This window comes from Protopterus annectens, chromosome 5.part0, assembly GCF_019279795.1.
Source record: "Protopterus annectens isolate FY-2018-M chromosome 5.part0, PAN1.0, whole genome shotgun sequence".
Lineage (NCBI taxonomy): Eukaryota > Metazoa > Chordata > Ceratodontiformes > Protopteridae > Protopterus > Protopterus annectens.
In genome coordinates, this window is record NC_056735.1 from 1201921330 (window position 1) to 1201942046 (window position 20717).

The 20717-nt window shown below is 44.8% G+C and overlaps 1 protein-coding gene across 1 annotated transcript in view; it reads left to right on the plus strand.

The window, feature by feature from the left end:
* Positions 1-20717, plus strand: part of LOC122802339 (transcriptional coactivator YAP1-like) — a gene marked incomplete in the record, with an annotated part of 1778419 nt that overhangs the window by 952663 nt on the left and 805039 nt on the right.

Consider the following 20717-nt stretch of genomic DNA (forward strand, 5'->3'; position numbering starts at 1 on the left):
TATCACTGTTATGTCACAGGTAGACGGAGGCACAGTATACTAACCATAACATATGTCATGGCAAACTCCACTTACAATGTGTGTCGAAGGACAGACTAGCATTAGAAATGGCCTAAGGCACATCGCTAGTGTTTGCAAATGTACACCTATGTTGTGGAATACACTACCAATGTTGGACAAGCCTGGTTTAAGTTGTTCATATCTGAACATAATGCAACATGGTCAGATGTGCACAACTGGCCCCTAACCAGGCTGTTGTGCTCACTATGGAACTGTAAAGCAGTGATAGGACTAAAGCCCAGGATACTGTCCACCACAGTGAAAGTACTGAACCAGTACACTATACGGTACTACAGTGTTAGGTCAGTATGAAAGGATGTTGACAACTGTATGCAAAGTATCCCATGCAAACCCTGCAGGCACAGTATAATCCCTGTTGTGTTCACATGCAAAGCAGTTGGACAGTAACTACACAACATGACACACAACACACAACCATAAACGGGAGATATTTGTTGAAGTTCACACTCATCCGCAAATGTGGTGGGCTGCAGAGTTCAACATGTGGAAAGCTCACACTGGGCATTCTCGCACACTTTGATAAATGAGACATATGTCAGACAACATGCCATGGGAAGGCTGAACTGGGCATGCTCACACACTTAGGCCAAATCTCAGTTTAGCAGTTGGCCACACATATCTGGTATTTGTACGTGTTATTCCATGAACCAACCACATTACAGCAATCTGCCCAGTGCACACAGTTAAATGACTACAGAGACATATGTGATATAGTGGATCCCTCCCATATGCAAACATCTTCCACAGATACACAAGTTGTTCATACAAACAGGGAATGCTATAGCAATAAAGACCTGCAAACAGTCTATCAGCAGTAAATAGTGTGCATCTGACAATTAAACATATGGGTGTAGAAGTCAACACTAGGCTGTTTGCCCTAGGGAATGACAGCTTAGCCAGTGTGTGCTTGGCGTCTGCCTTCCCAGTACAGAAGGCTACTGTGCCACTGTAAAGTAGGTCACACAAGGCACCGTGTGAGGCTAGTGTGCTGTCAAGCAGGGACACAGTGGAGATCCCAGGGTTTGAATTTGCTAAGCCACAGCCATGTTGTTGGTGTGTGCTGGAAGAGGGTTGCTGAGGACCTCTAACAGTAAGTGGGCGTCAATAACAGACTGAAGGGAGCCTTATCTGCATTGTCTGGACAATTTCACTGTCAACACTGTGTCGTGATGATTATGAGGGATTGAAGTGTCGTGCCGGTACTGTTCAGAGATGTCCTCCCTCTGTGGGCTACTGCTTTGCAATGTATTAGCTCACTCTGTCTGTTGGACAGCTCATATATGGCTGGTGTACATCTGACAGGTGTCCTGTTGTGGAGCAGTCATGGGTATATTTGGGATAGCATGATCAATGCAAACCTTCCACATGCTCATAGAATGCAATTGTCAAGGATTATGCAGAGTGGCCTGTATACTCCCCCAGCATGGGTCCTTTGAAGTCTTCAACCCCAGTCTTCACAAGTGTAAAGTCTGCTTTTGATAAATACAGTTTGTTTGCAGTGACAACCTTGCCTGGGGGTGGGGATGGGATATGGATGGCCAGGGAAAGGTGGGTATATTCAGATATCAACAATGGTGGTCTACATCTGCTGTGGAAGAGTGAGTACCCATGTTGTATATGGTCATGTGCAATATGTATTCCCCCTTTTGGCTGTGGTGAGTGGTTCTGCCATAGCACATGGACTCACAAATTGTAGTGGCTGTAGGGTAATATTGTAGAGGCCTGAGTAGTTCCCACACACAATATGCCTGTACCTGACGTTAACAACTGGAATGGTGTATGTGAACACCTGCATATCTTGGCACTGTTCCCAGGGAAGCAAGTTGTGTGTCCTGGATGTGGGAGGGGTGGTCAGGACTGGCTGTGTTGTGCGTTACAGGTCCTGTGGTCACGAAGCATGGTATAAAACATAACCTGCCAGTGCAATGTGCATATCTGACCCTGACGTAAGTGGCTGCAAATGCATATATATGCTATCCCCTACCTGACAGGTAGTACTAGATGTACATACCTCTGTAGAAATAATGATGTCAGCACCCTATAAATACTGCAGGTGCAGAACAGATGCCCAGTAATTCGGATAGCGCGCTCTGCTAATGCGTCTCCCTCAAGTGTCATAATATAGTTAGGTAGGGGTTTGAATCCTGCAAATGCTCAGTGTGTGTGTGTGTGTGTGTGTGTGTGTGTGTGTGTGTGTGTGTGTGTGTGTGTGTGTGTGTGTGTGTGTGTGGGTGGTGTGTGTGAAAGTCTGTGTGAGGGAAATGTCCCTTTTGGCAACTAGGAGAACACACTACAGGATGCACATTCCCCTTTCTAAACACTGATGATGTCAGCACCCTATAAGTACAGCAGGAGAAGGGAAACCTCCCAGTAATGCGAATAGCGAGCTCCGCTAATGCGTCAGTCTCGAGTGTCATAACATAGTTAGGTAGGGGTTTGAATCCTGCAAATGCTCAGTGTGTGTGGAGGGGGTTAGTGTGTGTGCAAGTCTGTATGAAAGAAATATCCCTTTTGGCAACTAGGAGAACACACTACAGGATGCACATTCCCTTTTCTAAACACTGATGATGTCAGCACCCTATAAGTACAGCAGAAGGGAAACCTCCCAGTAATGCGAATAGCACGCTCTGCTAATGCGTCCGTCTCGAGTGTCATAACATAGTTAGGTAGGGGTTTGAATCCTGCAAATGCTAAGTGTGTTTGGAGGGGGTTAGTGTGTGTGCAAGTCTGTATGAAAGAAATATCCCTTTTGGCAACTAGGAGAACACACTACAGGATGCACATTCCCCTTTCTAAACACTGATGATGTCAGCACCCTATAAGTACAGAAGGAGAAGGGAAACCTCCCAGTAATGCGAATAGCGTGCTCTGCTAATGCATCCGTCTTGAGTGTCATAACATAGTTAGGTAGGGGTTTGAATCCTGCAAATAGCAAGTGTGTGTGGGAGAGGGTGAAAGTAGTGTGTGTGCAATTACATGTGTGAGAGAATTGACCCTTTTGCCAACCAGTACAACACACCAGCTGCTGCATATTCCAATCTCTACACAGAGATGATGTCAGCACCCTACAAGTACAGCGGAAGAGGGCAAATCTCCCAGTAATGCAAATAGCATGCTCTGCTTCTGCGTCTCTCACTACTGTCATAGCACAGTTAGTTATGGCATTGGATTCCAGACATGCCACGTGTTTTTGTCACACAGAATGCCCATGTGTGTGGGTTGTTGTTCACAATAATGCATGACATTGATTAAACCAGTAATGGCAAGGGACACAGATGATGTATGTGTGCGCCAAATACACATATGTACCTGTGACCTTCAATAGTTACCATGTCTGACGCCTGCCACATGTGAATACATGGTATTTGCACTGGATAACATTATGACTGTGGTCTTCTGTGCGGGTCCTGCATGTGGTATGTGTATATACAGTGTGATATGTAGATGGTATCAACCTAGCAGTGAGGGATACACATCTGGTCTGGGACATATAGTCTACATGTTGTTGATGAACAGGTGCTGCATGTTTTCACCTGTTGTGAGAGTGGTAACAAGTTGTTCCATAGCAATGCAGTGACTACATGCTAGGAACCTTTCAGCTAGGGTGTTGTAGCTACAGTAATTCATCAGCATTCAGTAATACATCAGCATTCCTGGTGAGGGTATGATGCCAACCAAGGTCAGGGTCATATCAGTCTGTGCCACATGCTCAGAGAGCCCTTCCATGTTCCCTATCATGTAGTCCAGGGAGGTGCATCACAGGTCAGCCATAGTGGCATGGACAATGACCGAGTCATATGTGTCCATGCCTCTGACTGACCTGTATGCTTGTGTTATGTGGTGGACCATAGTGCCCCACGGGGATATCACTGTGACCTTCACCTTGTCCAGCCTGGTGAGCATGACCTCACTGTACCGGACAATAAAGGTACCTAACACAACTGTAGCAGGTGTGTTGTCTAGCCGTACAGGCTTTGACTGTTTGGCACACAGGATTTGTGTGCTATGTGTTATGCGTGATGTGTTCTGGCATAACGTATGCCTGTATGTCAGCTGCAGAGGTGTCTGCTGCTCAGGCAGGATGCTATTCTTAGGCTCCACGAATGGCCCAGTATGTTCACGTGCTTGTATTGCTGTCAGTGTAGGTCTACATCAGACTGGTATTGTAGTCACTGTAGTATTTCATGCCACCTGACAGGTTATGCCAGTAGTGGGCTCAGAGTGCTTAGTCCCCAGTTTGGCTATGTGGTTCCATCTCATCCATGTGTTGTACGTCCATGTGTAGGGGAGAGGGTTGACTGTGTACATGTGGCAGCTGTGACATTGCTACATGACCCACGTATTCCACAGCTGTACCATAGAGGTGATTGACAACTGACCTTTGCACATGCTACCATAGTATTGTGATTGCCATGGTGATTAACAGCACATAGGGCCAATGCGGAACAAGGTACATAGGTTCATAGGTTCATACTAGGCTATCTGCCCTAGGGCATTTATAAACCTAGCCAGAATGTGTTTGGCTGTTGCCATCCATTGTAAATTTATCTTGCTATGCCCTTTTTCGAGGTTAGTATACTGTGCCTCTGTCTAACAGTGACACAGAAGTGATAACCGGGGTAAACCTATGATGTCCCATCCACTCATCAAGATTCCTCTTGAAGAGAGTCAATGAGGGACTCTGCCTAACCTGGACTGGGATTTTATTCCAGAGTGAAGGGAGCCTCTGGGTTATGAACCTGTCCCTCCAGCATGTCCTATTTATTTCAGTGCTGAGGTTCAAGTCTCTCGAGCGTGTAGCTCAATGGGATTTGGATATTCTGAGGTGCAGCATGCCCATTAATTCCGGGTTTGACATGGCTTTATACATCAGGCACAGATCGCCTCTGAACAGGCGGTATGCCACTGAGTAGAGCTGGAGTTTCTTTAACCGGTCAGCATATGGCATCTGTTTGAGCACTTTGATCCTCTTGGTGAGGTATTTTTGGGGTCTTTCCAGTTGCTGCAGGTGTCTTTTAAGGTACATCCCAACAGGGGCATTGTACTCAATTATGGGCCTGATGAGGGATGAGTAAAGAGGCACGATGTCCTCCCCTGATCTAGATGTGAACCCCTTCATGATGAGGTGGGCTATATAAAATGTTTTTCTAACCACTTTGGCCACGTGGTTGTCAAATGAGAGATTGCTATCAACTTGGGTCCCCAGGTCCCTAATTACTTCTTCTGTACTTAATGGATTACCACCTATGTGGTACTTTGTGGGCACTTTGTTTTTGCCAAAAGGGATGACTATACACTTTTTGGCATTCAGCTTGAGGCCATTGCTCTGGCACAAGTTGTTTGTTTCTATGAGGCCCTTTTGGAGGATGCTTGTGTCGGCTGGAGAGTTGATTATGGCGGCCAGTTTGCAGTCATCTGCGAATTTGGTCAGCCACAGTCCTTCCGTGTTGGCCTGTACCTCCGATAAATATATATACCGAACAAGAGAGGTCCCAGCACTGAGCCTTGTGGGACACCACTTGTAACTGGTTTGGAGTCTGGCATGGCTCCAGCAATTCTAACCATGTGGGTTCTGTCCTTGAGCCAGTGTGCAATCCATCTAGTGACATAGGGGTTTATATTTAAGCTGGTGAGCTTCTCTAGAATGCCCGAGTGGGGTATTGTATCAAAGGCTTTTGCGAGGTTCAGGTAGGCTGTGTGGACCACCTTCCCCTCGTCAATGGCCTTGGTGACTGTTTCAAAGAAATCAACCAGGTTTGAGAGGCAGGATCTGCTCTTAACAAAGCCAAACTGGGTATGATCCAGTGTCTGTAGGTCCCCAATATCTTTATTTATGAGGTCCATGATGATCCTTTCCATAGCTTTGCAGACCAAACTAGTCAGGCTTATGGGGCAATAGTGTCCAGGATCCGTTGAGGCACCACCTTTATGTAGAGGGACCACTGTTGCTGTACGCCACTCTTTGGCCACATATCCTGTAGTAAGGCTGGGATTGAACAGTAGTTTTATGTTTGGGTGTAGCTCTTCTTGGAGTTCATGTAGGACACAGCCTGGGACACTGTCTGGTCCCATTGATGCAGTGTTTATTGCTTTGGAGATGGGTAAAACTGAGATGTCAGGGGGGCAGAACTCTGCTGGGATAAATATTTGCCCTTTCGGTGTGGAAGGGGGGGAGAAGATTGAGCTGAACCTGTCAGCTAGAATGTTGGCAATGTCTGTGGGTTTGGTGTTTCTATTGACATTTTGGACTACCTCTGAGCATATCTGTGAATTACCACCCAGGTTCCTAACCTAACTAAAGAAAGCCTTGTGATGAGTGATGCTTAGTGCCCCGTGCAATTTTCTCTTGAAGCTGGCCTTAGACAATCTTATGAGTGCCTGTAGTTTTTTGCTAATACTGATCAGTGATGCCTTCCCTTTTTGGGATTTTGCTGTATCATTTAGTAGCTTCCTCCTTCTATTGTATAGTTTGTTTATGGCTGGGGTCCACCAGACAGGACGTCTGCCTTTGGAGGATTGGGTCTTGGTTTTATTCGGGATCGCATGATCCAAGCATTCCTGAAGGTGTCCATAGAATGCATTTATAGAGGAATCTGCGGTCTGGTCCGTATTTTCCACAGGCCCAGGGGCTTTGAAGGTTTCCACCTCAGTTTTGAGGAGTGTGAATTTGCTTTAGAGAAGTTGTTCACTGTGGTTTTCTGGGCAGGGGATGGGGTCGGGATGTGAATATCCAGTGAGATTAGTTTATGGTCTGATCTTACCAGTGAGGGATACACTTCTGGTCTGGAGCATAGAGTCCCCATGTTGGTGATGATCAGGTCGAGTATGTTTTCCCTTCTTGTGGGAGTGGTAACAAGTTGTTCCATAGCATTTGAGTTAATATATTCTAGGAATCTTTGGGCTAGGGTGTTGGAGCTAGAGTCATGCTCCCAGTCTATGTTTGGGTAGTTGAAGTCGCCCAATATAATGGTGTTTGGAGAGACCTTCATATTTTCCACTGTTCTCAGGAAGGCTGAGTGCGGTTCTTGGGTTTGGGAGGGTGGTCTGTAGCAGGCTATAATGTGGAAGGCAGTTTTACCCATTGTTAGCTGCACATGGATAGTCTGTGATGCTTGGTGCTTTGCCACCAACCTGGAGGTGTGGGTATCTTTGATGAATATCAGTACTCCCCCTCCTTTTGTGGTTCGGTCCAAGTTTTGGGGCTGAAAAGCATGGTGTGAGGTGTAACCTGGTAGTGCTGGGGTGCTCTCAGTAGCCCTGAACCAGGTATCTGTTACTGCACAGATATCGATGTTCTCCATGCTAAGGAGAGTTTCGAATGCATGCATCTTGAGGTTTAGACTTCTGGCATTGAGTAGCATTACTCTTAGTTTCTTATCCCTTGTGATACATATGAAGGTGGGTTTGTCATTTGAACCTTGCCTAACAAAGGCAATATGGGGGTAGCAAGAGCCTTTGCCAATATCCAAAAGCCCAGGGGTGACAGGTGCAAGCCGTCCCTAGCGAAGCAGGTGGTTCAACAGAAGATGAGTATGTGAGGGTGTAGTGCCTGTGATTAGTTAGCAGTGGCATATATGACTGCTCACGTGGACAAATGCCAGGTAGCTCATATGCAATGTGTCACAGGCAACGTACATGTGAACAGGACAAACAGTGACGTTCTGTCAAGTGAGACATGGACATACATATAGTAAGCTATGCAGATGTCACTATGAGTCCACAGAAGCTATGTAACTATGCATTGCAGGTGGGATCAGTATTCCAGGGTAATTGCAAGCAAACATGCATGCAAACAAAGCTACAGTAAGCAGGGCTGCATGTAGTCCATTGTACAACAAGCAAACTGTACCACTTCCAGTAGGTAACACTGCAAATATGCAGGCACTATGCACATGTACATGGAAATACACAGGTCAGATGGCTAGGGTCCAGTCTCAGCGTACACAAGTGTACAGACCATGTACCGTCAGGATGTACAATAACTGGATGGAAACCCATGTGCTCATACCTGCAGTAATACACATGTCATATAACAGACACTGAGCCTTCACTCAGTGGTTCTATACGTAGTAGGATGTGTGATACCTGGCCTGCCACCACAGTATCCCTGACATGTATGGGGACTCTCCCTCCTGTGACAGTTAGTTTTGTGTGTTGGGGCTGTCTAGCATGGTATGAGATGTGAGCTTGCAGTGCTAGGGTGCTCCTGTGTGTCCTGTACCAGTCGTGTAGTACTGCACACACATCAACATCCTCAAACATCCGCATTGCAGAGTCCAGTGTGGGCAACATGCCACTTGCAGTTTACATGTCCATCATTGCGTATTAATACTTTCATTACCTTATCCCCTGTGCTACCTATGTATGTAGCCTTCTGTTGACATCCTTACCACCAGTATGCCAACATGTGCAGATGATACACTATGGTACTTACCATGGGTGTAGACAACAGTACATGACAATCATACCCTTACTGCATCAGGCATGCTGTGACATACCACAATTATTTCAGCACACAGTACTGTTAACAACATGATACTATTACTACACGTCTATGTGGTCACCCTGTGCATCAGCAACATGTTAACCTGTACCTGCACTGATGTTACAGATTGCAGGAGGTGGCACAGTTTCATCATATGCACAGGGTGTGAACTTGGTATGCCTGAGTCAGCCACCGATACCACCAATTGACATGTATGTGTATGTGTGTTGGTGAGGGACAGCAGTACAAGGTGGGGCAATGTTGATGCAGTGTGTGGGTGTATGCGGTAGCCCTAGGTGTTGTCAATTCGCATGTGTGTATGGATGCACACAGTTCCACCTCATGGCTGCCATATACTGGTGTTTGTGGACAGCCACAGACTGTACCTGCCAGGTCATACAGATCAGTGTCTCTGGCCACGGACACGGTACCTGTGCCTTGCAGGGGTGCTACGGACCGTATCCGGTACCAACCCAGACTGGGTACTGTCATCAGAAGCAGGTGTTCGTTGACTGGACACAGATCCCTGTCGGGCCTGGCCAGAGCCACATGAACGTGGTCTCCTGGGGCGGTCTGATGACAGCACAGACCCAGCATTGCTGGGGCCGCGGCTGGCACTATGGGGGCGGCTGCGGCCCTGTTGTCGATCGCGATGACTGCCAGCTGCTGCTGTTGCTGGCGTACGCCCACATCGACGCCTCAACCATCCACCATCACCCTGGCTCATGGACATGTAGTTGTGGAACCGGTCTAATATGTCCCCACAACGTCTGTCTATGACATCGGTGAAATTACGGATGGCAGCCGCAATGTCACGCATACTGTCAGTCATGGCTGTGCGACATGCTGTCAGCTCGCTCAGACCCTGTCTGGTGTACCGTTCCATGCGTGACTGTGCCTGCATGACAGCCCGAAACATAGCTGAGGTTGTAAGACCTCTGTGGGCACGTCTGACAGGGGCAGTACGTCCACGGATGCTCCCACGAGAACCCCTGGACATCTGTCTGTGTGGTACCATCTCAGGGCCATGCCCATGGCTGCTGTGTGGGGAGGCATGTGCCACAGATACCACATTACCCTGGTCAATGCCCACTGTATGCTGCCCATCACCTAGGGACAGTGGTGACAAAGGGTGTATTGGCAGGATAACTGCGCATTGATGGGGTTGACAGCTGGGTACTGTCAATCGGCTGATCAATGATTGACCCTGGCATACCTTCCTGTGCCATTACACAGATGTCATCATTATCCGTACCCATGGCACCTGCTTCAGATTCCCTGCTGCATGACACCAGAGCAGCACCAGCACCTGTGGGAGGGAAACAGGAAACACAGTTTACAATGTCTACACAATATTACCAGTGATGCACACATGCACACGTGCACACGTGCACAGGTGCACACGTGCACACGTGCACACATGTGCACGTGCACACGTACACAGTTGTACACTACTCAGTATGTGAGATATCAACACACAGACACACCTGCATGCATACACAGAGCACTACTAAGTGAGCCTAATATTACTATTACTATCAAGACTATTAAAGGTATTGCTAATACACACTCACCAGCATGGATAGGCTACATTGCTGTTACACCGGAGGGACCTGCAGAAGTGAGGAAACTAATGTCAGTGGGCACAACTGTGCCATTGTTACGGAGTATGATACAGGTCAGTAGTACAACAGTCACCTTTCACAGGTCAGCTGCTGATATTGATGATATCACACTTGCACATTAAATACTATGATGACAGCTACAAACCAAGGACACACCTCACACATGCATTAACTACCAGTGTACACAACAGTCAACTATACATATGGCATATTACCTGCATGCTCATACTCTTGCTGCTGCGTGGCTCCAGCCTCCATCATAATGCATGTCTGCTGCTGCTGTTGTTGGCATACTGGAGCCACTACACTCATGAGTAGTCCCTCCAGTCTGGTGAGTGGGGGATGTGTAGCCACCCCACCACCTGTGGCGACCTGTTGCCTGTGGATATCCGACGCACGCTGACGGACATTTCTGATTAAATCACTGCAGTGATGTCGTACCTGCTCATATGTCCTATTATGCCTGCCTATGTCATTTACCCGACAGACCAGGTCTTGCCACAGTGCAGCCCTCTCCTGCTGATTCTGGTTGGTGCGGGAAAAGAGTATTGCATAATCCCGCACCAGGCTCTGCTGTATCTCCTCATCCTCAGCTGTGGAGTAAGCTGGATTTCGCGGGTGAGCCATGTTCCTGAAAAAGGAAATAACCTGATATCAGCAATATATGTCAGCAGAATTTGGCACACATACTACACATGCTACTCGACTGTTATGATACGACATATCTCACATATATAGCATCTGTCTGTCTATTGGTGGATACACATGTAAATGGCCAGGTATCAGTGCTCAGCCAGCAACTGTGCAACAGTACCTGGCACACTCCATACGACATACTACCAAACCCCAGCAGTCAGAACACTGATTCAGGTCCAGAGCACCTCCTCACTCTGGGGGTTTGTATCTAGGTATTGTATGGGCTACATCATCAACTACTGTGAGCTGACCACAAACTAATTGCCCTGGATATACATATCCCACCTCCACCACCAGCACAAATGACTATAGTGAATAACATTGCACATGCAAACTTTACACTTTGTAACAGTGACATGGCATGCTTTCAGCCCAGTGGGCCAGTGGAGGACACAACCCACAATGCTGACCCCTTCACAAATGTTTTCTACAGACATCTCCGACAATGCATGGCTCATGCAGTCCCATATATGGCCAAGACACTCTCCACAAGGGGACAGCATCCTGTCTGGTGGACCCCAGCCATAGACAGATTGTATTACAAAAGATGGAAGCTACTGCAAGACAGAGCATAATTCCATAAAGGGAAGGCATGTCTGAGCAGCACTAGCAAGGATCTATTTTCCCTCATACAAACATCCATGGACAACTTTGAGAGGGAAATCAAGAGGGACACTACAGATAACCACAAGGCCTTTTTCAGTTATGTTAGCAACCTGGTCAGAATCCCTCCACTATGCTCATAGTTAGTACACAACAACAAATAATTCACTGAAACCACAGATATTGACAACATTGTGGCAGACAGGTTCAGTGCAGGTTTCACCCCTCCCTCTCCCCAAAATAAGACATAGTTATCCCAGCTGACTGTAACCTCCCTGTCATCACACATGTCCAGGTGAGAGTCGCCTTCAGGAAAGCAGAATACACAACATGAATGGGACCTGATGGTATCCCCAGTTGCATGCTACATGAACTCCGACAGGAGCTAAACACACACATAGAAGTGCTATGTAACACTAGCCTGACTACAGGATATGTACCTGTACACTGGTGCACAGCAGCAGTGGTTCCACTCCACGAAGGAGGCACCTCAACATACCAATACAATACAACACAATACAATACATTACAATACAATACTATACAATATGCTATTGCCACTGGGACTACAGCAGCATACTGTTCTGCTACCCTGACCATTGTGACACATGTGGTGTGATGGTACCTGCTGCTGTCAGTTACACAGGGTGACTCATATGGCATATTACCTATCTGGCTAACATTCAGCAGGGGTATGTGTGACATGTACTCATGGGGAGTCTTGCTTCTTAACACTGTGTGGTTTATTGCAGGGTATGTCTTATCTGTGGGTAGGAACCTTTACCTCCACATGTGCTCTCTATTGCAGCAGTCGTTTAGGTTGTGGATGGTGTGAGGTGTTACTATGGTTGTTGGACATCTGTCATGGGTGTGACTTAAGTATGTAAATCCAGGAGTGGTAACCTCTATGTGGGTAGTATGTGTGTACTCTGTGGTGTTGTCAGTCACTGTGCATTGGTAATGTGTTTGAGTGCATTGTCACAGTGTTGTACATGTCACTGTGTCCTTCTCCATATCTGTAGCTGTCATGTGAGGTACATACCATGGCAGCCATTATGTGATGTGGAAGGGTACATTGACCTACATGTCCATAGCTGACGCACCATGTCTGCTGACACATACCATGTTCAGGTATTCCAGGAATAGTGTGCCACTGTGAATATCATTGGGGGTACTATTGTACACATTTATGACCCTGTTCACCCCTGACACATGCAGTGGTGGGCAGCCAATCACTTATCTGGTGGTTACTGGTGCAGGTGATTTGAAATGGGGTATGGTACTCCAGTTTTGACACTGGTGTTCACTCCATGACTTGGTCACCAGGCACCTGTTGCAATACATATGTACACATGTGCCTCACTCAGAATATATATACATCTCTCTTTCTCTCTCTCTCTCTATATATATATATATATGTGTATATATATATATATATATATATATATATATATATATATATATATATATATATATATGTCTGTATACATATACACATATATATATATATTGATGTACATATATTGCTATAGATATGGAGAGGGGTGTGTGACAGAGAGGGGGGGGAGTGACAGAGAGGGTGGGACAGGGGGTGTTGAGATCATCATATACATTCATACCTGTAGATAGTCAGATCTGTCTGTCTATATATTGATGTACATATATTGCTATAGATATGGAGAGGGGGGCGTGTGACAGAGAGGGGGTGAGAGTGACAGAGAGGGTGGGACAGGGGGTGTTGAGGTCATCATATACAGTCATACCTGTAGATAGTCAGATCTGTCTGTTTATGTATATGTATCTACATATATCTATATCTGTGTGTGTGTATTACATATATATGTTTGTGCATATTCTATCTGCATCTGTCTATGTATTCCTACATCTCTCTCTATGTATGTATACATATATGCATATTATATATATATATATATATATATATATATATATATATATATATATATATATATATATATATATATACATATTTTGACATACATACGTATCCATATGATAGATACATATCAACATGTTTGTTTACCATACAGTATACACACACTAACATACTGCTAAACATACATAACTGTGAAACCTACTTTGTACATTGCACTACAACCTACATTCAACCTACATTGATATGTGCACATAGATGCTCTCACATACAAATGTATGTACAGCCTTCACTGATAGTTGCTGTATGTCCCCTGCCCTTTGCACATCTTCATATACATATGGATACAGACCAATGACGCATATGGAGGGTTCACAGTATGTAGACCTTTATAGTATTACTTTACATTACCTGTGTTTGTCACAGCTGCTTGTGTTGCCGTCTGGTTTTGTGTCCTGCTGCTCCACTTGCCAGTTGTCCGCTTTCAGGTGGCTGTTGCTGACCAGTTTTGTTTGTGTATGTTTAATTTTGTTTTTCTCTGTCTCTCTCTCTGTCCCTCACTTCCTCCTCAGGGTGCAATGAAAGTATTGCATGTGTGGACTGGGAGTACAGCATGCTTTTGTAGGTATCTGCATATGTCCATGTGATGGCCTCTGCACCAATTGTTAGCCAGCATTTGCTAATTGCATGCAGCCAGTTTGGTACTGATTGCAGTTCTCACTGTGATTTCAGAACAGTGCTATAAAAAGGTATGTGAGATAGGCATAGCCCTTTCAGATTTTAAGGGCAGGGACCATGCTGGTATGCTGTGGACAAAGTTCTGTGAGTGTAAAGGTTGGTATCTCTCTCATATTTCCAGCTGTGTTGTAGATTAACATTTCTCCATTCATTTATCCAGTTTCCTGTACTAACTGTGTGTGTACACTGACACCTATGACTACTACTACTACTGTTAATGTGTGTGTGTGTGCTTTCCTGTGGGACATGTGGTGTAACTGGTATATAGCAGTGGCTCTTGCACTTTGTTGTTATGGCTTCAATATTTGCCCTTTACAGTCACTACTTGTATGCCTGCTAGGTGTCCTGACTGTAGTGTGCTGCTGTGGCTTTCCTATTTCCATGTACATTCACACCTTGGAATGCTTGCTATATCTGCTAGGGTGTTACAGCATGCAGTGTGGTCTGGCCATGGTGTGGGCCTTGACATCTATTAGGGTATTTGAGTATGCTGCTGAGCAGGCCCCAGACACTCTCAGGTGCATCTGTTATCTGCCTCATGGAATGGTACATATCAGTGGGGTACACCCATTAAATTGTCTGGTATGCTGCAGTTGTGACTGTGGGATAGCATGAGCATATGTATTACTACACTTTTTCTGCCATGCAAGTGGTGCATACTTTCTGGACTTCATAGTTACCATTGCATGTGTTGTAACACCTTTCTGCCTACTGTTTCTACATTTCACATGGAGTCTGTGGGGCATTCCTGTAACTCAGTCAGTGTTGCTATGTCTAGGCTCTTAACTATTCAAATATGGTGGTGTCAAACCTCTCATGTGTACAAATATTTGCAGGTTGTCCACATTTCTGCCTCATATTTTGGTCAATATCTCATGCACAGCTTTTTCTGGCAAATCACTCTGAGCTCAAGTCAGAATATAGTGACACACATTTAAGTTTCAGACTTCATACCCTTCCAACCATCCCACAAAATGCAGAACCTGTTACTCTCTGAACTGTCTAAGTTTGTTGTAACATTATTTGTAATGTGTCCCTGGTTTTGGCCCTTTGCTCCACATATTTTATTACATGGTCCGGATGTGTTCCTGTAACAGGTTGTGGGGTATGGGCAGTGATTATCCTGCTGTGAGTATGTGTGTGGCTTGCAAGGTGTAACAGTGACATTATTACCTACTAGCTACCAACTAGCATGGCTGTTACTGTTCACACACTACTATCATAGATATCCACTAGATTTGACAGTAAATATACATGACATGCTTTTTGTGTACTACACATCCTATATTCCCTTTACATTCATTCCTACTATTACATGATATATTTATTTTAGCACAATGTTCTTGTATAACAGTCATGGCTTAGTGGTAAGTCATGCAGACTAGTGTTTCCAAGGTGCTGGGTTCGGGACTGACAGTGGGATCTTATTTTGCTTTTGAACTGACTACAGGACCTATCAATCAGAGTGACTAAGGCACTTTTAAGCAGTTGTAACCGGGATAGCGCTGGTTTGTGCGGAGCTCACACATGCACACTGGTGTTGAGCTCCGCGCACACCCGCTTACAACCACTTAAACGTGCTTACTCTTGCGCCCACCCGCGCTATTTTCTTTGAAAGAAATGAAAATGGGGAGACAGGAAAGTGGTGAAAAAGGGGGTCACAAAGAGGATAAGACAGTAGGGAAACAAGCTCGGGTTTTGTAGGAGGGATGTAGGTAAGGCCCATAGCTGCCCATTTCTTCATCAGCAACAGCTGTGCATATGTATGTAATTTGGTGTGACATTTGAAACCTTCCACCCCTGAGAGAGGTGTCAGGACAACAATAATACTTGTTGTACAGCCAATTGTAATTGATAGTTTCCATGTCCAGCAGACATATGTGCGGAATGGGCAGCTATGTATGGGGCGTAATTTTTTTGTGGGTACAGAGTGCCCTTTTATTTATTTATTTATTTATTTATTTATTTTCAGGTGAGAGTGGTATGTCAGGTGAAGGAAGTCTGTATAGCTGGGGAGGTAGGTTGGGTAGGTCAACAGACAAGACAAACAAGATGCATACAGGGGCGGTGTATGACACGTGTGGGGGGGTTACACAATTGACAGGGACAGAGGTTTGGATATCCAGAGGCCATGAGCCCACAGATGGCAACAGTGGAACTGATATCCCCACCCATGGGCAGTTGCCACTGTTCCTTCGCTGCCCAGGAGGGGGCTGTGCTGGGGGCTGTGTAGGCCGGGCAACAGGCATGCCTGTAAGTTGTGCCACCTGTGCCTCAAGCTGGAGTAGGGGCCCAAGAACAGAGTCCTGGATCTCCCTACACACCACAGTCCGGATGCTATGGAGGGTGAGTGGTGGTTCTCCTCCGGCCACGCTTGCAGAGGGGGGACAGGCCCCATCCCCTGCAGCGCTTCCACCCGCAGGTGGCACAGGGCCACCAGAGGAGGGTCCAGACTGGGCACTAGTGCCAGGTGCACTCGCCAGCTGAGGTGGAAGAGGTGGGTCTGCTGGAACCCGCCTTCCCTGTCGTCCTATGTTTTGCATTATGTCATGACAGTTTGGGTTAGTAACATACAATACCATTCGCAATTAGTTGTAACAGCATGCAGTAGTATTCCCATTAACCAAACACCCAGATATTCACACCATTGAACAGCGAGCATAACACATGCATAATTTGAACAGCAATACACAGTCCAACAACATGCAGGGTTGAGTGATGGCAACAGGCCATCAGGTTTGGATGTATGAACAGGGCTGATGCATCAACGTATATGCAAATATTTATGACCCAACAGTTCAAATGTCCAGGGGTGTTAATTGTGATTGCACATACCAATTTCACATGGAATGGATTATATGTGGTTATAGGGAGGGGTGAAGAAAATAATATTAACACCTTCGAATACCAATACATATGCTGTACATTTCTAATAGCTGCAGATATATACACACTACTGTTCTAACTACAGTTTCCTATATGATAACTACTTCAATTTGGTGATAGGACTGTTACTGCTACATCAATATACATTTTATTGTTCTTCATACACGTTCATATCTGGCTTTGTTCAGCTACATCATCCTGCTACATTTGCTTTATATAGCTATAGACAACCGTGGATGTTTGGTATTTCAGACAATCATACTATCTGCATATTGCAGACTGAGAGCAACATATCCAGATTTTGGGATACACATTCCAGCTGCAGCAACACTTTGAACACATTTTGCAGTTTGGTTCTACTTGTCACATTCATTTCATTCTGTACTGACTGCAGTATACTTTATTCAGGGGTTCTTACTACTTTATTGGTGGATTCATAACTCTTTCTCACACTCTCACTTGTTTTCATTTTACTATTCAGGATGGTACTTACTTCTAGGCTTTATTGACATGTTTTACCTGTAGTTATTACAATCCTTTCCAGCAGTCTCACTTCTGTCATGTTTCAGTATTTCAGCAGGGATATACTTCACACATGTGATTTGCTCATTTTCTGCAGCTGTTCTTTTCAGCCTGCTGCAGGTTGTGTACTATTATATTACAGGTGGGGCATCTTTATTTCAGACTTTATTTCAGACATTTTCATTTTTCTGTTTGGATTACAGACTACAGCACACTTTTGTAATCAAGCAATACTTGCAAACACTTTTACACTGTTACTTGCACATTTTATTACTTAGTGACTACACTGCACTCTTTTGCTAACTGTCATACTTTTATATTTCTTTACAGTTACTGGGAGTGGATTACTGACCTGCCTGGTGGCGCAACCGCACCAGCCTATCGCCATAGGCTCTGCGGTTCGCAGAACGGACACCTGCAGCTGTAATATAAATTAAGTAATATTGGAATACACATCTCCATAATATCAGTTAATTTAATTTCTTACATACATAATTAAATGTAACTTACTCAGTAGTGGGGCGTTGGGCATTTGCCGGGCCTCCTGGATCCAAAGGTTCAATTGGTCCTGCTTGCATCTCTTCAGGTCCGCATTGTGGTGACGGACCTGCTCACCAGTCCTTGGAATCCCTGTGGCACTGGTGAGATCATGAGCCAACCGGTCCCATGCCTCAGCCCTATATGCTCCCCACAGGACCTGGCCCTGCATGAGTTGCGCCTCATGATTGTGGACTAGGAGCCAGACCATGTATCTGGACTCCTCAACGCCCCACCTCTGTGCTCGAAAAGCAACTACCCTCACCTACTCCTGACATTCTGGCTGCAAGTCAGTTCTACAATCGTTTATGCTGTGTATTCCCGCCTATGGGGCTTATATATGCCGTTTTTCCCGCACTTATCTGTGATTGGCCATTTTGGAATTGTATCAACTTCACAAAACCTGCTTTGTCATGCTCCACTTTCTGTTCATTCCTATATATTTGCTATTACTGCATTTCTAAGTACAGTTGTGGCTTAGTGGTTCAGTACCTTGACTATGGTGCATGGTATCCTGGGCTCGAACCTGGCCACTGCTTTTTATATTTTATGACTGTCTAGACAGGCTAGGGGGTGTCTCTGTGTAAAGGCAGTTTTGTTACAGCTTGCTCAACGTTGCCTGTCGGTTAGCTTGTTAGCGCGGTGCGCAGCTCTGCGCAAATGGGGTACGCTGGTTTACGCCTCATTTGGCTGTTAGCACGCATATTACGCTCAGCTAGGTTTGGCTGTTAGCATGCATATTACGCTCAGCTCAGCTAGGGGCACACAGTTTTCAGCGTGTTAAACCACTGCTCACCTATGGGCACTCATTTTGCACCTGTTAAACCACTGCTCACCTACGGGCACTCATTTTGCACCTGTTAAGCCACTTCTCACCTACGGGCAGATGCACTCACCTTGTTAAACTGTAGCTTGGCTATAGGCACATCTCGCATTTTTTTATTATTTTATCTCACATTTCTTCAAAATAAATGGACTATTTCATTACATTTAACATAAAATATAATTTTATATGTGTACATATTTGTCAGGGACTTGTTTCGTGTTTATTTTACTAAAAATAAAAATTGATGTTGTGGGGGCTCGAACCATGAATGCCTGCTCTTCAGCCGACGTCTCTACCGCTACACTATTGCTTCTTGGCTTACTTTGCATATTTAGTTCTTATATCCTTTTCCACTGACTGCTAACTGTGGCTAAGCTACGGGCACGCCCGCGCAAACAAGCGCACTCACGGGCAAACATCTTTACGATTTAAAAAATATATTACGTGTTCATTTATATATTTTATGTTCATAGTCTGTGGGGGCATGTGTTGTGTTGTGTTTATTCACATTTTCATGGCCTCTGTCGTGGGTGTTTACTTTGGGCACTTTTACTCTTCTGGGGGCGTGTCCGCTTGCAGGGCTCTGCTTACAGACACGCCCCCTACTGTCTTCCACGGACCGTGTTAGCCTTAGGTGTGATTCAGCATGCTGTCATGAATATGCAGAGCATGTGGTCATCACTCCGTTTAACTGCAGCCTCCGTGTAAGAGTTATAACTCTTACACGGAGGCTTCGTGAATCCTGCCCACTGTTTTTGCTTTTGGAGTATCCTGCTTTCAGTTTAGCGAGGTAAGACCGCCCACAGTGTGATGTCATTAGACACACCCGTTCTCCACCCTCCCTTTTTTAGTTATGACCCTACTTGACCTTTTCCAAAATTGTTTTCATTCTCTAGGGAAAATAGATACAGTACCACTTTGGTTCTGATCTAATCAACTTCCAAAGCTTGTTTGTAGAATATAATTTTTCCCCTTTTTCTGCAATATAAAAATAAAAACTTTGGCAATATTAAAATCATATATATTAAATGTTAAAAAGAAATAGACTTAAAAGCAGCAAATAACTGCAATATCAACAGTGTAGTGTTTTGTATTGATCCCTTTCTGTATAGTTCTAGACAAAAATGCAACAATAACGTAGCAGCAGTATCAGTACTTAATGTAATGCTCTCTAAAGATCTGTTCTTCATAGCTCCCAATTTCTTTGTTCAAGAATCAGGAGTAAACTTATTGAAAAGCCCAGAATCATTTTTTTTTAATATTATTTGAAATGTTAATAGAACAACAGGCTTTGCATCATCTTGCTCTTTCTGAACATCAAGTACAAAACTTTTATCTATGGCATTATTGACTAACTGTGATCCTCATTGATTTTGCAAGAAATTAAAAAAAATGCTAGGGCCAGTACAAACATTCTGCAGAATCAGGGACAATTGAGAGGTATAGGTATTCACACGTTTCAATAACTCCTGTCAGAAAATAACAAATATGTCAAAACAAACCTGAAAAAATTGTTGGAAACTGTCCAACTGTAATCAGAGCAGGTGAAGTCAGATTCCAAGTATGTAAAAGAAAACAGTACAGTGATACTTTTTTGGGAAAATTAAGCTCCAGTTGCATCTGAGACATTTCTGCCTAACAGCTTGCAACTACTTCTCCCAGTTAGTCTTGACATATTTCTTGCATTCATTCCTGAAGAAAGTGGGCTAAACAGTTTTATAAAGCCCCAAGTCTAGGTGCCAGTTAATGCTTTTTCTTTAAGGGTCAATGAATCTCTTTGTTAATCGGTAAGATTCTTTTCAGACTCATATAAGGTACAAGGAATGT